The sequence below is a fragment of the Acipenser ruthenus genome, chromosome 22 (genome assembly GCF_902713425.1).
Source record: "Acipenser ruthenus chromosome 22, fAciRut3.2 maternal haplotype, whole genome shotgun sequence".
Lineage (NCBI taxonomy): Eukaryota > Metazoa > Chordata > Actinopteri > Acipenseriformes > Acipenseridae > Acipenser > Acipenser ruthenus.
The window spans coordinates 8,738,094-8,756,327 of NC_081210.1; the positions used below are offsets into that span (position 1 = coordinate 8,738,094).

General features: G+C 39.2%; 1 protein-coding gene across 6 annotated transcripts in view; it reads left to right on the plus strand.

Moving 5' to 3' along the window:
• LOC117431539 (protein ELFN1) overlaps positions 1–18,234 on the plus strand; it is a 148,928-nt gene that overhangs the window by 112,107 nt on the left and 18,587 nt on the right. For 2 of the 6 annotated variants that reach the window (XM_058995953.1, XM_058995954.1), the window contains one exon: positions 13,657–13,759. The exons of the other annotated variants lie outside the window; for them this stretch is intronic. The gene's annotated coding sequence lies outside the window, so the exon portion shown is untranslated. The remainder of the gene's footprint in view (positions 1–13,656; positions 13,760–18,234) is intronic. 6 annotated transcript variants of the gene reach the window in all.

Below are 18,234 nucleotides of genomic sequence, written 5' to 3' on the forward strand. Positions count from 1 at the left end.
CATGGAGGGTGGAACCAGTTACTGTCCAACAAAAAACCATGCAAAGCCCACGTGTGATTCAGAGAGGAATAGGTACATTTGATACATATTGGTGATTTGTTAAGTCTATCTATCTATCTATCTATCTATCTATCTATCTATTGCTTTGGTGTATTAACTAGAGCTCTGTAAAGCCATCCTTTAGAAGAGCACTCAGAAACATTTGTCTTTATTAAACCTCTTGGCCATGGGAAGAAGCTCTCTAGCTTGACACAACAATTTGATAGATACCATAGTTTATTAAGAGCTATGAAAACAACATAAATGAAAAGGCAAGAGAGGGCTGTCGACCCCAGAACTTTCCCTTAAATGTGCAGATAAGCAGTTTATATCAACTGGTTGAGCACAGCTTATCAGAAAGTTGAGTGGTAGCATAATGCAAAGCTACATTTAAAAGGACTACATTGTAAAGTTATATTTATAAAGCCTGCACTGCCCCCTCAGAATTAAATTTACTTTTTTTCTCTTTTTTTTACTAAAGGGAAATTACTGATATACAGTATGTTCACTTGAATGTGGAGAACTGTTTATTTGCATTTAAATGAACACATAATTCTGTTTCATCCAACTTTCCCTTAATTTAATAATTTAGTTGAATTCGGTTTTAATACTTATATTCAATTCTCAGCAGTTAAGCGGTACTGTGAAACTACCCGCGATTGAATGTTTGAAGTTATGGATAATCCAGAAGTTAAAGAAGCAGTGGTTAAAGTTGACTGTGAAAAGGAGTGTAATTTACAGTAGCACTTCTTTTGAATGAGCTCTCTAACACAAGGGCAGTTGGTGTATATCCATGGTGCAGACGATTTTTCTCAAATAAATGGCCTCTTCATATAAATACAGTACAATGTATTCTTAAAATTAATCAATGCCCTTTTTGTGCAGAGCAGTGCACAGCGCTGAGGGATTGCTGTGATTCGCTATACAGTTCAGAAAAAGAACCCCTTATGAGTACCCATGCCTATGCTTTGCACCAAGGTCAAGGGCATCTTACAGCGAGAACACTTTTTCATTGCTTAGCAGGAGTGGGTTGTAATGACAGCAGGCAATCAATGAAATGTATTAAGTGTTTTCAAAAAGTACATTCCCTAGGGCTATACATCTAGCACCTCGTGATTTCTGAAGCATTAAATATGAACAGGGAAGGTGGCTACTGCATAGTAATGTAGTGATGGCTAGGGGACGGATGAGCAACAAGGTTCTAGGGCTTCTGCCATAGGCCAGAATGTTAAACATGTATTTCAAAATCTTGCCATGAATATGACTCACTTTATGCCTGTGCCCTGCTTTATTTTAATTACCCTGTATTATTAAAAAAGTTTAAAAGCTAAAGAAAAAAAAAGAAAAAAGGGACTGTATAAATGTCTTCTAGTTAGTTCAGTCCTTGAGTCTCTGTCACCATAGTCTAGCTTGATTAGATCACCCACAGAGGGCAGCAAGCCTATTATGGCAAGCCCATCATTACCCCAGTGGCTGGCCATGTACAACACAGCCCAGCCACGGAGGCTGAGAGATGCACAGTCAGGTGGCAGTAACATGCAGCACTAGACCCCTAAGACCTTAACCCTGACCTCCAGATATGGGAGAGCAGGCCTGTGGGGGTGGACACTAATTGGAAAAAATGAGACTAAAATGTAAATCTCAAACCTAAACTGTCAGAAGCTCCACAGTTCTGCAAAGCGAAAAGTTCCAACTGGCTGATTACTGAATTTCGGTGATGGGGTTGTGCAAGACAAGAAGATACATTTCTTAAAAAAAAAAAAAAAAAGTAAACTCGTCTGCAGTGGACAGTTCCCACAGATGACAGAATAAAAACTGCTTGCACATTTTGAACGTGGTTGGATGTAATTTACAGTAAAAGAAAATAATCCACAGTGATTGATTCTAATTTCATTAGTGAAGACTGCACCAGCGAATTGGTACGTAACTCAGTAGAGTGAGTCAGAGAGGACAAATAACAGCAGCATAGATTATTAATGGCTTGTGTCTTTTCAGGTTGAACCATCGCTTCATAAAGTTTACACTTTAAGGTTCCCTGCAACATCGGACATTTTGGTTTTACTTTAAAGGTCATACAAAAAACTGAAACTACCATTTTAAAACACCATGAAAAACAAACTTATAAACTATTCATCCACTAAAAAAGGCTCCGGGAATGTGAATCCAGGAGTATCCTGGAGTATATACAGTACAGATAAATTAAACATAAGTATAAATATTTACCTTCTGCTTAATACAACTACCTATTTCCCTCTCTACAGTATCTTCCAGTTTTTTAACAGAAGTCTAATTTATACTGGAGTTGGAATGGTTGAGAGCACATACTTTTCATATGAAGTATGTAAATTTCTTGTGGGGAGATTTTTGCATAGTTAATTTTGTAATGGTCCATGTTTGTGTAAAGAGTATTTGTACATTCATATTTGCACTTGTCATCCTTCAGTGGAGTTTAATTGCATAAATCCATCCAAATCAGAACTAGCTTCTTCTCACAGCATTGCCTCTTCGAAGGGCACCCAATACTCATTGAATTCTGTGTTTACTGAGCCAGTTTACAATGCTTAACAAAAGTAAGGTTATTTTCACATTTCTGGATCATTTAATTTGTTTTTCAATTATACCAGTTTTGGGGAAATGCACTGATATTTATGCTTTCAGGTTCAATTTCTTTCTTTTGGCTCTAATAGCAGATTTCATTTAAAAACATTGGGTTGAGCTATGAGTCACTACATCAGCAGTCCTGGTTTGGTTTAGGTCCAAACAGACCCTCGGAAATAATGTCTTGATTACTATTGTCATTATTTCATGATCATCACAGTATGATTTAGGTTGTATTAACAGAGAGATTATACATTCCTCTTCTAGCATTTTTGGCATGGTGCAACCATGAATATAGATGGTTGCCAAAACAGTGTTTTTGGTTCTTATATTTATTTGATTACATTTGTTGAAAGCACTTTAATATATTGGTTTAAAATACAATGTCATTTGTATGCTATTCTATTAGGATTCAATATTCATTTGTGGCTAATAAGACATGGGGCTAGTGATTCTAGTTGAACTCATATTGTGGCCAATATAGTACAACCCATTTACAGATATATATATATATATATATATATATATATAGATAGATAGATAGATAGATAGATAGATAGATAGATAGATAAGTCAGTGCCTTATCATCTTTTTTATTACTATTATACTATTCATGAATGATTGATTAGTAGGAGTTAACAGACAGCTAGTGTTGCTTCACACAGTATGATTGGTAATAAATGAGCTAGACCAACCATTAGTATAGACCATTTTTTTTTTGTTTAAACCAGGATACAGTTATTTTGTTTTAAATGTACATTATTGTCCAGAGCACTTAAAACAGCACAGACGTACAGCCTCTGAGACAGTGTGCAACTACAGTGATTGCTGTAGAGTCAGTGTTCATCACCAGACTGCAATACCAATTTAAAAACATAGAACGTTGGATAGCAGCTGAAACAGAAATCTGGACCGCTGGGGATCAGGGTTGAAAACCCTTGGTCTTGGCGACAACATGGGATTAGATTAAACACAGAACAGAACTGACCTTTTGCAGATAAGTGTTTAACACTGGAGTTTCTCTGGCTTTTAAGCCTTCACATTTTATATTTTAACAGGGCTTGAATTCCATTTTTGTGTACTGGGGGGATTTCCCCCCTATGCTGCAGCCAATTGGGGGGGGGGGGGGTGGGGGGGGGGGGGAACGGCAAAAGAAAAGGCACTTGTTCCTCTTAAACTCATCAAGCATGAAGGTGCTCTTGGGCAGGTGAGCGAAGGGGTCCTTGGATTTGGGTTCAGAGGCAAGCTCCGCCTTGCAGTTGCTGGCGCCCCAAAATGAATGAAGCTGAGTTTTAAGAGTTAAAGCGAAAGTCACCGCTTGCAAAACAACACCTAGATAGACTTAATATCGTCTTTTTTTTCAAAACTGTTTTTTTTTTCAAAACTGTACTGAGTTTCTATAATCCTTAAAGATAGCGGCCGAGAATCAATTACGAGAGAATAAAGTCTTGCGGTACTTAAAATATCCAGCACTACTTTTATTTATTTTAACCAGAACTACTCAGAATGTGGCTCATAGTGCTTTCGTCACTGACACCCACTTCCTTATAGATTGTTGTAGCGTTCAGGCATTCTAAATTGGGTGGAAAATACAGTAGCCTGGTGTCTTAAAATATCTCTGCGGGATTTTCCCGCACTGAAAGTTGCAGATATGCAGGAGCAACTTGGAAAATGCGCAATTCCCGCAATCCTGCGCTGAAATTCAAGCCCTATTTGAAGTTGGGTTTAAGTCCTTTAACCAGTGTGGCAAAGTGGGTTTGCTTTGCCACACTTCGGGAACCTTTAATACTCTGTCTTCTTGTAAAAAGAACAGCACTCAAAACCACAGGTACGTTTCAACAGGGCAGTGCCTGTATATTTATTTATTTACATTAAACAACAAAACAAAACCTAGTTTCACTTTGGAACTCTTAACTAAACTTCTAGCTAAGTTCTAGCTAATCAAATCAAGAAGTGGATGGCTACGTTGTTTACCGGTTCAACAAAACACATATATACTGTTCAAGTGTTAATATACCTTTCATGGTTTGCACACAGGCCCCTTACCAGGCCTTAGCCTTCACGCAGACACAGACACAGACCAAACATTTTGACCTGCTTATATACCTGCCTGCTTAATCCCAAGCAGGTGTCCCTCATTAAAATTAGAGCCAGGTGTATTTTATCCTGGCTCACTCCCATGGCAATCTGGGGGGTATAGTCTTGAACTTCAAGGACTACACCTCCCCTCATATTAACTAAGTCTTTGGAAGAGGATCAGGTGCTCATGTTCTGCAGTTCATGAGCCCAAAGGCGATGAGAATAATAGCACTGTACATGCATGGAGGCAATATCCCGTTCCCCTATCTGGTTGCTGAGAATACTGTAATATTTATCAAATTTTGTCAGGTTTCTGTCTTTTTTTTCACATTTAAGTTCCAGTAGAGTTTTGTTTGGATTTGTGTTGTTTTTTATTGTTGTAGTGTGCTAAATACTGTATATTGAATTTTGAAAGAGGTAGGAGCCTGAAACCCACTTTTCTTGACAGTTTAATTCAGCTGAGAAGATATTGAACCGTATTCTTCCTGCAGTCAGCAGATATGCTAAAGGAATTGTTCTCGCTATAAAAGGGGATGAAAGGTGATAAAAAAGATAATTGAGTATGTTGGCAAAATAAAAAAAATAAAGATAAAAGACCAGAGGTCATACTTGTCTCATTGGTTTTCCACGAGGTTTAACTGTAATTGCATTTTTAATTTGCTAACATTTACCCTTGATAAAATCTACCAATAGCAGCAAAACATACCAAGATTTGTTGCTTGTCTTGTCAATTTCAAGTGATCATCCAACTCAACCGGATAATGAAACATACATATGGTAATTAAGCTGATCAATCTCAATAATATGTCAGGATTTTGCTTTATAAAACATAAAAAAAGAAAGTAGCTGTAATCAGTTTGCATAATGTTTTTGTATATAAACTTATCATTTGAATATTAAGGGCTGGAATTGACTGGATATTTGGATTAGTATAGAGATTTATTTTATTTTCAATGCTACACAGTTCACAGTAACCCACTGTACTGTAATAACCCAGTCCTATACTTGCTCTCATTTTAAAAGTCTCAACACATATTTCAGTTAGTTTGCTTAGTTACATATTGCTATAAATCAGCTTGTTTGATCTGAAGGGTTATAAGATTAAAGTGCGTATTGACATTCTTAATACTGTAGCAGCATCTAAGTGCAAGGGCAACGTAAAAGGGTGTTGATTTGCTACACAAGGAGAGAAAAAAAAGTTGTTTTTTCATTGTTCTTTCAAAAATTCAGTTTCAGCAAATTAATTAATTATATATATATATATATGAAAAGTATGTGAGCTCTCTTTTCAAATATGTAATTCAAATATGGAATGTCCGAGGGATTACATGAGCTGTAAAAGAATACCATGTTTGTTTGTTGTTGCACTTAGTGTTCATTTTGTCCTCTTAAACAGTTTGTAAATTCTTTTAAAAGTTTCATATGGCAAAAGGATGGCCACAGAAAGAAAAAAAGAAGAAAAAGTCAAACAATCTCCAAGTATCTTTAAAACAATTTACATTGACAAACATATCAAACAATGTGATATTAAGTGCTGCCATTTTTGGAATATTGTGTCCAAGTAATATTACTAAAAGAATAATATAAATTAATTGTTAAAAATACCAGCATTCAGCGTTTTGTAGTTACAAAGGAAATATGTTATTAAGGAAATATTGTGTGTAACCTTTTACACATGTAAGAGAATATCTCTGTTTTATATAAGGATGCATGCTGCACTTGTACAGTTTACACAGATAATAGCATTCTATTCAGAAGACTATAGTGTTTTTCAGTAAGTGTGCATTATATTTAGGCAATGACAGTATTATGTTGGTATATTTAGCAAACCAGCATTTATATGAACTATTTATGCAGTTATTGAAACATTATACTGGATACCATACTCCCATACCCACCCCCCCACAAACACATACACTCCCACTCCACACATAATCTTCTTGATTTATTTTAGCCGAATCTACCTTACATATTGTATTGCAATGCATCTTCAAAATGTAAAAAGATTTAAAAAAAAAAAGATAATGAATGCACTTGATCTTGCTCATTTCTATTCTTTTTCTAAATGTATGTATGTAGTGTATAATTTACACATAATATAAAAACAACATACAGACGTGCTCAAATTTGTTGGTACCCTTACAGCTCATTGAAATAATGCTTCATTCCTCCTGAAAAGTGATGAAATTAAAAGCTATTTTATCATGTATACTTGCATGCCTTTGGTATGTCATAGAATAAAGCAAAGAAGCTATGAAAAGAGATGAATTATTGCTTATTCTACAAAGATATTCTAAAATGGCCTGGACACATTTGTTGGTACCCCTTAGAAAAGGTAATAAATAATTGGATTATAGTGATATTTCAAAATAATTCATTTCTTTAATTAGTGTCACACATGTCTCCAATCTTGTAATCAGTCATTCAGCCTATTTAAATGGAAAAATGTAGTCACTGTGCTGTTTGGTATCATTGTGTGCACCACACTGAACATGGACCAGAGAAAGCAAAGGAGAGAGTTGTCTGAGGAGATCAGAAAGAAAATAATAGACAAGCATGGTAAAGGTAAAGGCTACAAGACCATCTCCAAGCAGCTTGATGTTCCTGTGACAACAATTGCAAATAGTATTAAGAAGTTTAAGGTCCATGGAACTGTAGCCAACCTCCCTGGGCGCGGCTGCAAGAGGAAAATCGACCCCAGATTGAACAGAAGGATAGTGCGAATGGTAGAAAAAGAACCAAGGATAACTGCCAAAGAGAAACAAGCTGAACTCCAAGGTGAAGGTATGTCAGTTTCTGATCGCACCATCCGTCGCTTTTTGAGCGAAAGTGGGCTCCATGGAAGAAGACCCAGGAGGACTCCACTTTTGAAATAAAAACATAAAAAAGCCAGACTGGAATTTGCTAAAATGCATATTGACAAGCCACAATCCTTCTGGGAGAATGTCCTTTGGACAGATGAGTCAAAACTGGAGCTTTTTGGCAAGTCACATCAGCTCTATGTTCACAGACGAAAAAATGAAGCTTTCAAAGAAAAGAACACCATACCTACAGTGAAACATGGAGGAGGCTCGGTTATGTTTTGGGGCTGCTTTGCTGCACCTGGCACAGGGTGCCTTGAATCTGTGCAGGGCACAATGAAATCTCAAGACCATCAAGGCATTCTGGAGCGAAACGTACTGCCCAGTGTCAGAAAGCTCTGTCTCAGTCGCAGGTCATGGGTCCTCCAACAGGATAATGACCCAAAACACACAGCTAAAAGCACCCAAGAATGGATAAGAACAAAACATTGGACTATTCTGAAGTGGCCTTCTATGAGTCCTGATCTGAATCCTATCGAACATCTATGGAAAGAGCTGAAACTTGCAGTCTGGAGTAGGCACCCATCAAACCTGAGACAGCTGGAGCAGTTTGCTCAGAAAGAGTGGGCCAAACTACTTGTTAACAGGTGCAGAAGTCTCATTGAGAGCTACAGAAAATGTTTGATTGCAGTGATTGCCTCTAAAGGTTGTGCAACAAAATATTAGGTTAGCGGTCCCATCATTTTTGTCCATGCCATTTTCATTTGTTTTCTTATTTACAATATTATGTTGAATAAAAAATCAAAAGCAAAGTCTGATTTCTATTAAATATGGAATAAACAATGGTGGATGCCAATTACTTTTGTCAGTTTCAAGTTATTTCAGAGAAAATTGTGCATTCTTCGTTTTTTGTGGAGGGGTACCAACAAATTTGAGCACGTCTGTAAATGAATGCTGGGATGAAGAGGTGTCTTTAATCCTATCCGATAAATTCTCTTGTTTATGAAAGCAGCTTCATCATCCTTTCTGTTTTGTTTCTTATTTGGTCCCATAAACAATTTTGGTGGCAACAAGAATTAAACAGACTCTGCATCTGGTAGGCAGTATATTTTAATTCATTTCAAAGCAAACAAAATAACAAACCTGAATTAAAAAACAGAAGAAAGACATACGTGTCAAATAACCAAAAAAGATTGATCTTATTAGCCCCAATGGAACACACTAGTGAACTATGGCCATATTGTCACAATATTAATAAAAATAAAAAAACAGCTAAAGGGTAAATGTCAGTAAAGAATTGCTCACAAACAAGTATCTTTTAAATTAATTTCAATGTTTAACAAGTCTCAAGTCTGAATACATTTAAGTTTTATATATCTGTTATTACTTACCAAGAATTTGATTTATTTAATAAGAACATCTACAGGATATATTAAATCTTAAATCCTTCCCATTATACATGTTAATTCTTGACTAAAGCATTTGCTTGATTTTTAGCTGTGATTTGTATCTTGCTCTTAATACATAAAGATTTGAACTCCTATATATTTATAGAATACACTGCGTAAATCTTTGTGTTCTTCTGACCCCCCAACCTTCAAGTGTTGTATTCCTGCTCATTATTTTGTGACTTCCACAGGACTGATGCCTTCTCCCTAATATAACACACAAGTATGATTCTGCAGTTGAATAGCCGTGCTCTTAGTGGACAGCATGACAGTATATATTTCTTCCTCCTTCCTAGAAAAAAAAAGCATACCTGTGATGATTTCAGGCTCCATTGCAGCCAGTTCACACAGTTGTCCTGATCAGCAAGTTGTCTTATAGGGCATGAATCACTGCCTCTGAACCCACTGCTTTCGCCTATCCTGGTGGCAACCCATCATCACTAAAGAGCATGACTTCCCCTGGATCACATAGTTAAAAACAAATCACTGCACAGACTGTCCGGTAATAGGAATCAAACTTGTCACCCCTAGGTGCAAGGGTCATTGAGCTACTGTACTATTAAGCTGAATGTGCTGGTTAGCAATTATGGTGTAAATGCTGTGTGTGTCTTTCTCAGACAGGCTGTTGCATTATATTGTGAACAAAATATCTAAAAAAAAACATCACGTTCAAGCCTGGTATTGAATCTTCTACAGCACAATGAGCCCTTCAAAAGGCATCATGAGCTAGCACAAAGCTAGACCCATGAAGATGCTGGACAGGGCTTTAAAATAGCACCTTTTATATTGAAGGCAGCATGTAACTTGATTCAGTGATTGATTCTGCAATTTATTTGATCTAGTCTAATCCACATGTCTAGAGCATCTATCCCCTAATACACATGGCAGCAGGAGATAATCAACCCACAACCTGTACAGAACTTGCATGTAGAAGTAACAATTACTGTAGATGACCTGCCTAAATGTGCAGGTGTTAAGCAGTTCACTTTTGCAATCAGTTTGTGCAATGCAGTGTCTATGTAGTTCTGTGGTTTATCTGAAAATCTGGCTAATCCAACTACATATGATAATTCAATTTTTGCAATCTGATACGATTGACTTGGAGTTAACAATAAAAGAAACCTCTCACTAAACATTCTGACAGGGATCACCAACAAATACCTGGGATTTTCCTCAATTCACCCAGGCCAGTAAATGTACACCTAAAACAATTACCGGAAAAAAGCTGCAAAGAATAGTAAAAAATACAACTGGTAATGCAAATCATGGGGATCACTGGGCTAACCCTTTCAGTCTGGAATTATTTTTGTTGCAATTAAGTTGTATAATAGAAAAATAAACTATTTTAATGAGCATACATGAGAACAGGACAAAACATATTTTTTTCATATATTTATATACTACCCCATGATGTTCCAATGTGATTTCCAATGGCATATGTTAACATACAGCACTAAGACACTTGAGGTCTTGCCAGGACTGAAAGGGTTAAGGCATTTAACCATAGTCAAAATCCAGGAAATGTGTTCCAAGGGTAACTGTAGCATACCTATCATCTGTCTCTCACAGCCAACACTTTAGACAACATGTTTCCTTTAATGAATTTCAATCAGATTGTAAATTTAAAAAATAAAAAAGCAATCAGATGTCTTTGCAGCCTGTAGCCCTGACGCAAGGATGTGGGATTTCCATACAACATTTGAGTAAAGGTCTGCAAAGTTTTAATTCAGGGATGGGGTGTTCATTATAATTATTCTCCATGCCCTCTGTTTTATTTTGCTGTATTCTTGAGATTTGCAAAGCTTAACTGATCGAATCTTTTTGCCATGTAGCAATGTGATTGAGAGAAATAGCACTGCATAACAATATGGAAAGTGGGATCAACAATTTTTAATACTTTGGTTACACTATCTAATACAGTAGGTAATTCAAACAGGATTGGGTTCTTTTATGGATAAGGGACAAATTGAGTGCTGAAAAGTTGAATTATTGACAGAGGTACTCCACAAAATTAATTCATTTTGTTATCATAGACTGAAAATCCTAGCATTCTAAAATAACTCCCATACACGTGTTCATTTATGTATACATTAACATATCTCCTATTGGAATTATATGAAGTAAGCATGGATTCAGGATACATGCAATCCTTTTTATTGTGCTGATTAACAATTGACATCACGAAGATGCTGCAAAATGATCTATTGATCTGTTTGTGGCCTGTGATTGACAGAGTGTGTCTGGTTATACCGTCTCGTCAGGTTTGAAATTGCTGGCTGTGAGCACCCAAGATGGCGAGAGTACGCTGCCCTAGTCCAGCCTCCAACATGCCAATTGCATGAAAGCGCTGCTCTCTTGACAGACGTGGCATATTGTTTTTTTGTCTGTGATTTTCTTTATTGCTTTTATTCAAGCTTGCAATTCAACAGCTGAAATCACTCCATATCCAGTCTCCAATCAACTGTCTCACTAATTAGGTGATTAAGTACATATACGTCAATCATAGTCACTCAAGCATGCCATGGTCAAGGATGAATGATCGAGTGATTGAAAAGAAACCAAAAACATTTTGTCAGTGTCCATCATTTACATACCTTATTTTTTTCGAAAATAAATGTGTTATAATAGTGACAAGTTTCTTTTGATGCTCGGTATACTTGTTGTTCATGTGTAGTTGCATTTGCATTACAGAAACTGAGCTGTCTGTCCTCAGAGTAAAAAGGCAGTTGGGAGGGGTTTTTTTTTGGTGCTGTATCTTAGGATGCAGTTAAGTGGAGGCAACATGGATTCAATCTCCCAACAGTGTAGAATGTATAAATGACATCCCAACATCCAGTCTTTACACGTCAGCATTTTGTATCAGTTTCTTTTTGGGTTGAGTGTATTCTGTGCTAACGTAGGTTGTTCGTTGATAACTTTAAGTGCTTAGCCATGAGATACAAGAACCAAATGTTTTCTTATTTTCAGTGTTTTGTTGGCAATACGCTGTGTTACACAGTGCAGTGTAGTGATGTAGAAGAGAGGCTGGCCTCCGAATTGATATCAATCATTAAGAGTACATTGAAAAACTGTTTAGTCATACTCAGGAGCTCTTTTATTACAAAACGCAAATACAGGCAGTCTACCAAGATGTTCGGATCTCATTCCCAACCGATGTCCCCATTTAAGAGTTTGATTATCAACAAGAAACTCCATTCCTCCTGAGAGTGTCTTCTTTTTGGTTCAGATGATGTACTAATGGAATTGTTTATGAATACCGTACTCTTGCACCATTGTATCACTTTGTGGGACATGATAGGAGGAATGTCAAGCTGTCACCATTTCACTGCAACCGCCAAAAGCATCACTTATGCACAGCAATGCAGCTTGAAAGTTTATTTTTTATTTTTCAAGGACAACCAATATGGCTTCAGGTACTAAGGGATGCAGGAACCTAAAATGAGAAAACTAATGGCAATTACCATACCTGGAACAAGCCAGCCGTAGTATCAGGTCTAAACGGGAATTAGAGGAGGGTGACTGGGCAGCATAAGAATGGGGACTTCCCTTGTCATTCCCCTGTAAGTTATACTGTAGCCAGTCATCTAGCAGGCAGAGTTCATCACCAGGACCGATGATTTGAATCATATCTTAGAAGTCTTAGATGTAGACAGATAGATTAATTAGACTCTACCAGGTCAACCAGTGTGTTGTGCATCACATATCTTTAGGGGAAAAGAATATAAAAGCAGTCTGAGATTATTAACCTGTCTATCAGTTTGTTGCTTTAAGATTCAGCCATTCTTGCCCTATATCCATATAAAATGGTGTTTGTTATTAGTTTATAGTACAATATATCCTGTTTATACCAGGTACAGTATTCATGGGTGCCTATGCTTGTACTCATTTTGTAGTGATTACAAAATGTTTTTATAGCAAGATGTAGCCTTTTGAATAACAATTATGATGTGCGTATGTATGATGTGCTTTCTTATTATCGTGGATTGTCACTTATTTAAAGTGTGCCTGAGAGTTTTAATAGAATGTATAAAAACACAAGTTACGGTAGGCGTCTTCTATATTTATTTCCTAGTTGATTGACTGGTCCATTTCTTAAGCATGCACAAGGGAATACAGTTGTTCGCTTTCTGAATGTCCCAGCAGCAATTTATGAAAGCATGGAACCCTTGTGCCCAGTCCTTACATGGAGGGAAATTGGATAACATCCTCCAGCTGAAGAGCGTGCCTGTGCTGCCTGATTGCAGAGTGGTTTTGACAGACAAGTCAAGGGGACCCTCAAGGCCTCGAGCAGTCCAATCATGTTGATGGTCAGCTCTGGGAAAAGTGTGATTTGTGTCAGTGACACAAAATGTACCGTACCAGTACTTAGAGAACCATAAACTGAAAAAAAGACATCCCCAGTGCTCTTGCAGGACATTACAAGCCTGAAGGGTATACAACCTGTACAACTCCAGTACATACTGTAAATAGTGCCAGTGTTTTACTATGACTCAATGTGTAAATGGTATATTTGCTTTTTATACATAGTTGTTAACTCATGCTATTGTTGCTACTCTGATGAAGATGGCTGATATCAACAGAGCAGTGCAAGAGCAGATCTAAAGATTTCGTACATAGATTATTTTTATTTTGCTGAAGGGAATTAATAAAGAAACTTCTCATAGCTCATTATACCACTTTATTAACTCAAGGGATCTTTGGCTGCTGTAAACCACACTCTGAACAGTGGACTACAACTGGATCTTACTCAAGGACAGAGGGCCCTGCAACAGCTAACTCGTCAATACAAACATGGTAAGATGTAAGAACAATTCTATAATTGATAGTTTAGTTTATCTAGATTGATTAGTTCTCTTATAAAAATATTTAATTGACGTGTTACAAGATCAATGATTTACCACGAACACACATACACACTCTAGATGCAAGTAATGTTTAATCAATAGTAGTATTTTATAAAGTACACATATAGTAAACAGAAATCACAAATGTCAGAAAGTCAATCTCCTAGTTTTCTAAGCATGAAACACAAGTCAAAACTCTCACCCTGCGTTAAAGCAGATAGCAGGGCCAATGAAATATGACATCCCTTATACTCACACACACACAGCAGCAGCAGGCTGGGACATAGCTAGTACCTTGCTGAAATGAAATGGTGCAGGCAATCTTAGAATAGATTACACTAAACTTACTAATAGTATATTGTTTAACTATATAGCAAGTTCACTGTAAAATACTGTATTACATATAGTAGATTACATATAGTAGATTACATATAGTTAACTTCATCGAGTTTCACTAAAAAGTTATTTCACACTCAAGGTATGCAAAATAAACAATTAATAGTAAATGTAAATATGTTACAATTAATTAGTGTAGTTCCATGAGAGGAAAATGCAACTAGAATTATACTCAACAGTTCCTTGAAGCTTGGACTCTTGGTCAGCTGGTTTGGAACTCATTCTGTTGAAGTGTCCAGTAAAAAAGGCTCTCCACTCATCACCCTTCAACACCAGATAGGATCAACACACTCTGCAAAGAAGTCTTCAATCCCCGATAGGATCAACAAACAGCTACAACAAAGTCTTCAATCCCAGATAGGATCAACAAACAGCGCCTGTCCGCTCTGTCCTCTTCACTGAATCTTTAGCTACGCAGGTAGCCGGGCACAGTCTCTTTGGATACTGTGGCTTAGGTACAGCAGACTCAGATTTGTTTGTCTGATAAAAGTCTCTGTAAGTTTTACAGCAGTAGAAGTCCTTTCGCAGGGCCTCATCTTTTTGCTCTTGGCAGCTTAGTCGAATGCAGCTTGCCTTCTCTTCTTGGGTCCTGTTCTCAGTCAGAGTCCTGGAGTTGCAGCTTGCATCGACGTGGATCGCAAAATGTTTAGTTTTTTCTTGAATATTTATAGTCTTTCTCTCTGCTAAGTAGCTATCTTTATGTGTTCCTTGCGTCAAACCGCTTGTTGTTGCAGTTGTGAATTATCTGTCCATAAGTCAACTGTCCTTTCAGCCTAATCTAGTCCAGATGCCACCGAGCCCTGGTCACACAGTTGAGTATCTCTGCCAGGAACGGGGCACTTTTTCTTCAAGACACAGAGATTTCATTAATTAGTCAATTTCTTTCAGGTACTCTATAAGGACTAAAGCAAATATACAAGAAAAAAATGTAACAACACAAATTTCATAAAAAGGTTATTGATTTGTGCCAAACATTACTTATTTATTCATTTTGTAAAAGGTGATTTTTTTAAAAAAAAATTGAAATACTACTAAATATATAGTATATTTTTGTTAGTCCATTTCTTTTTGGTTTTCTTTTCTTGTATGAGTGATTTGAAAGGACACAGTCCATATGTACAGGTATGGTACAATTCTGTATGTTTTATATTGATGGATACTGTATAAAATATATTTTTGTGACTCCCCCATAATGTGTCATTGAATAATTTTTAATTACAATAGAAAATAGCATCAGGTTTCGCTGAGAATTAGAGCAGCAGAAATGGTTTGGCATTACTACAGTAACTATAATAGTACCTTTTCTTTGCAATATATATTATCAGACAATTTATGCTATCTTGCACTTAAACCAAACTACATGTGCTTTCATCCTTAACAATTAGCCTCCTTACTGTCAAATGTTCTTCTCTAATCTTGCTGGGTATCGTTGTTTTATGGCTGCAGTGATACTGTTTTATAGGGGATGGACTGTTTTTTTTAAATTTTACCTCTCTTGTGACCTTTTGCTTGCCCATTGTGCTTAAGGTGTTCTGCAGGTGCATCATTTCCCATCTTAAATTGTCTGGGGAACTGTCACAAGGCTGGCTGGTAGTGACACGTCAGACCTGGAAGAAACACACAGACAGACGGTGGTGATGAGTGAAACTGAGTGCAATGGCTGCACTCAGCGTTTAATAACAAATAAATAAAAAGGTTGAACAAACAGAAAACAGGACACGGCACTTTAAGCCAAAATAAATAGACAAACAAAACGGATTAAACTGACAGACACGGTGAGTTATGATGATGTTGTGATTGTTATTATTATTATTTTACTTTACCTCCGTCTCCAAACCCGTACTTCCACCCTGTACACTCTACCCCGAGTGAGTCAAACATGCGTCTATATATACTGTTGTGCTGGGATTCAATTACTAATTAATTATTCACTTGAATCCCAGCACGTGAATTAATTATGTGCAACCTCGTGCTCACATATTAAATACTTTAAATGCAAGTGAAGTGATGTGCAATCCCGAGCCTAAATACAATGATACATTTTAAATAACTCGTGCTGCACACACCCATTTATATCCTGTGCAACCATCTCTATACACCAACATTAACACACGCACACAACATACAACACAAAAATGCACACAGGGGCGGAGCACATTGCCACATATACCTCCCCTTGTGCGCAGCACACATGGCCTCAACAGCCACCTCCCCCCTTAAAAACCCAGCAGTCCAGGACAAAGTCTCGGGCTGGGAAGGGAGGCTTCAGTGGGCCCATGGCTGGCAATGCTGTCAGCACCCCTGCCGGTAGTGGCACGGCTGACAGCATGCTGGTCCACTCCTGCAGTGAAATTGCTGCGGGGGATGCTGGTCTCCTGACCTCTCCCCCTTTCTTCGTAGCCGGTAGCTCCCTCCTGTGGGGCTCCGGCCACAAGAACTTCTGCAGCGAAACTGCTGCTGGGGAAAGTGGTCTCCTGACCTCTCCCCCTGTCTTTGTAGCCGGTAGCTCCCCTTTCTGGGGCTCCGGTCACCGTGCTTCCTGTGGTGGAGGTGCAGGAAGCAGAGACAGCTCCTGCTGTTCTGCTCCTGGCAGTGGCGGAGGCAGAGGCAGCTCCTGCTGCTCTCCTCCTGGCGGTGGTGGAGGCAGAGGCAGCTCCTGCTCCTCTGCTCCTGGTGGTGTTGGAACCAGCAGGTATTCACCCTCTGCTTGTGGAGGTGGGAGGGGCAAGCAGTCCTCCCACAACAATGAAGGTGGAACCAGCAGGTATTCACCCTCTGCTGGTGGAGGTGGCGGAGGCAGATGCAGCTCCTGCTGCTCTGCTCCTGGAAGTGGCAGAGGCAGAGGCAGCTCCTGCTCCTCTGCTCCGGGCGGAGGCAGAGGCAGCTCCTGCTGCTCTGCTCCTAGTGGAGGAAGCGGTGGAGGTGGCGGAGGCAGAGGCAGCTCCTGCTGCCCTGCTGCTAGTGGTGGAAGCAGTAAAGGTGGGAGCAGCGTGTAGTCTCCTGGCGATGGAGGTGGGAGCAGCGTGTAGTCTCCTACTGTTGCAGGGGACTGGTGCGGCTCTGCCTCACTTGCAGGGGTAGGTGATGGAGGCAGATGCAGCTCCTGCTCCTCTCCTCCGGGTGGTGACGATAGGGAAAGTGATACCAGCAGACATTCACACTCTGCTGGTGGAGATGGGGACAGCAGGCATTCTTCCTCTGCTGGTGGACATGGAGCCAGCAGGCATTCCCCCTCTGCTGGCAGCTTGGGTCCTAGGGCTGTGGAAGCACCGACTTCCCCTTCTTGGGCTATGGAAGCACCGACTCCCCCCTCTTTGGGCTGTGGACGCACCGACTCCTCCCTTTTGGGCTGTGGACGCACCGACTCCTCCCTCTTTGGCTGTGGACGCACCGACTCCCCCCGCTTGAGCTTAGGACGTTCGGGCTCCTCCCCCTCAGGCGTAGGACGTTCGGGCTCCTCCCCCTCAGGCGTAGGACGTTCGGGCTCCTCCCCCTCAGGCGTAGGACGTTCGGGCTCCTCCCCCATCTCTAGGAAGGTGCAGTTGGCCATGAATCCTCCTGCTGGAGACCCTGCTACCTGGGCTGCTGTTCCACTTATAGCTGCCTCCAGGTAGCTGAGGACCAACTCCACACCTTCCTCCCTTGTGCTTAGGGTATGTTCCCTCTCATAGGCCTCCCATCGCTCCCTGTCTATCAGCCACAGGATCCGGGTGGCTATGGGCATAGACTGGACCTCCAGCCCAGCATTGTCCAGGATCCAGTCCCATAGTTTAATGGCGTCTTCTGCCATTGTCATTTTTTTTCTCCAAAAAACTGCGTTATTCTTTCCGGCCTGAGTCTGGGGGGCGCTGTTATCCCACTTCTAACACCATATGTCACAAGGCTGGCTGGTAGTGACACGTCAGACCCGGAAGAAACACACAGACAGACGGTGGTGATGAGTGAAACTGAGTGCAATGGCTGCACTCAGCGTTTAATAACAAATAAATAAAAAGGTTGAACAAACAGAAAACAGGACACGGCACTTTA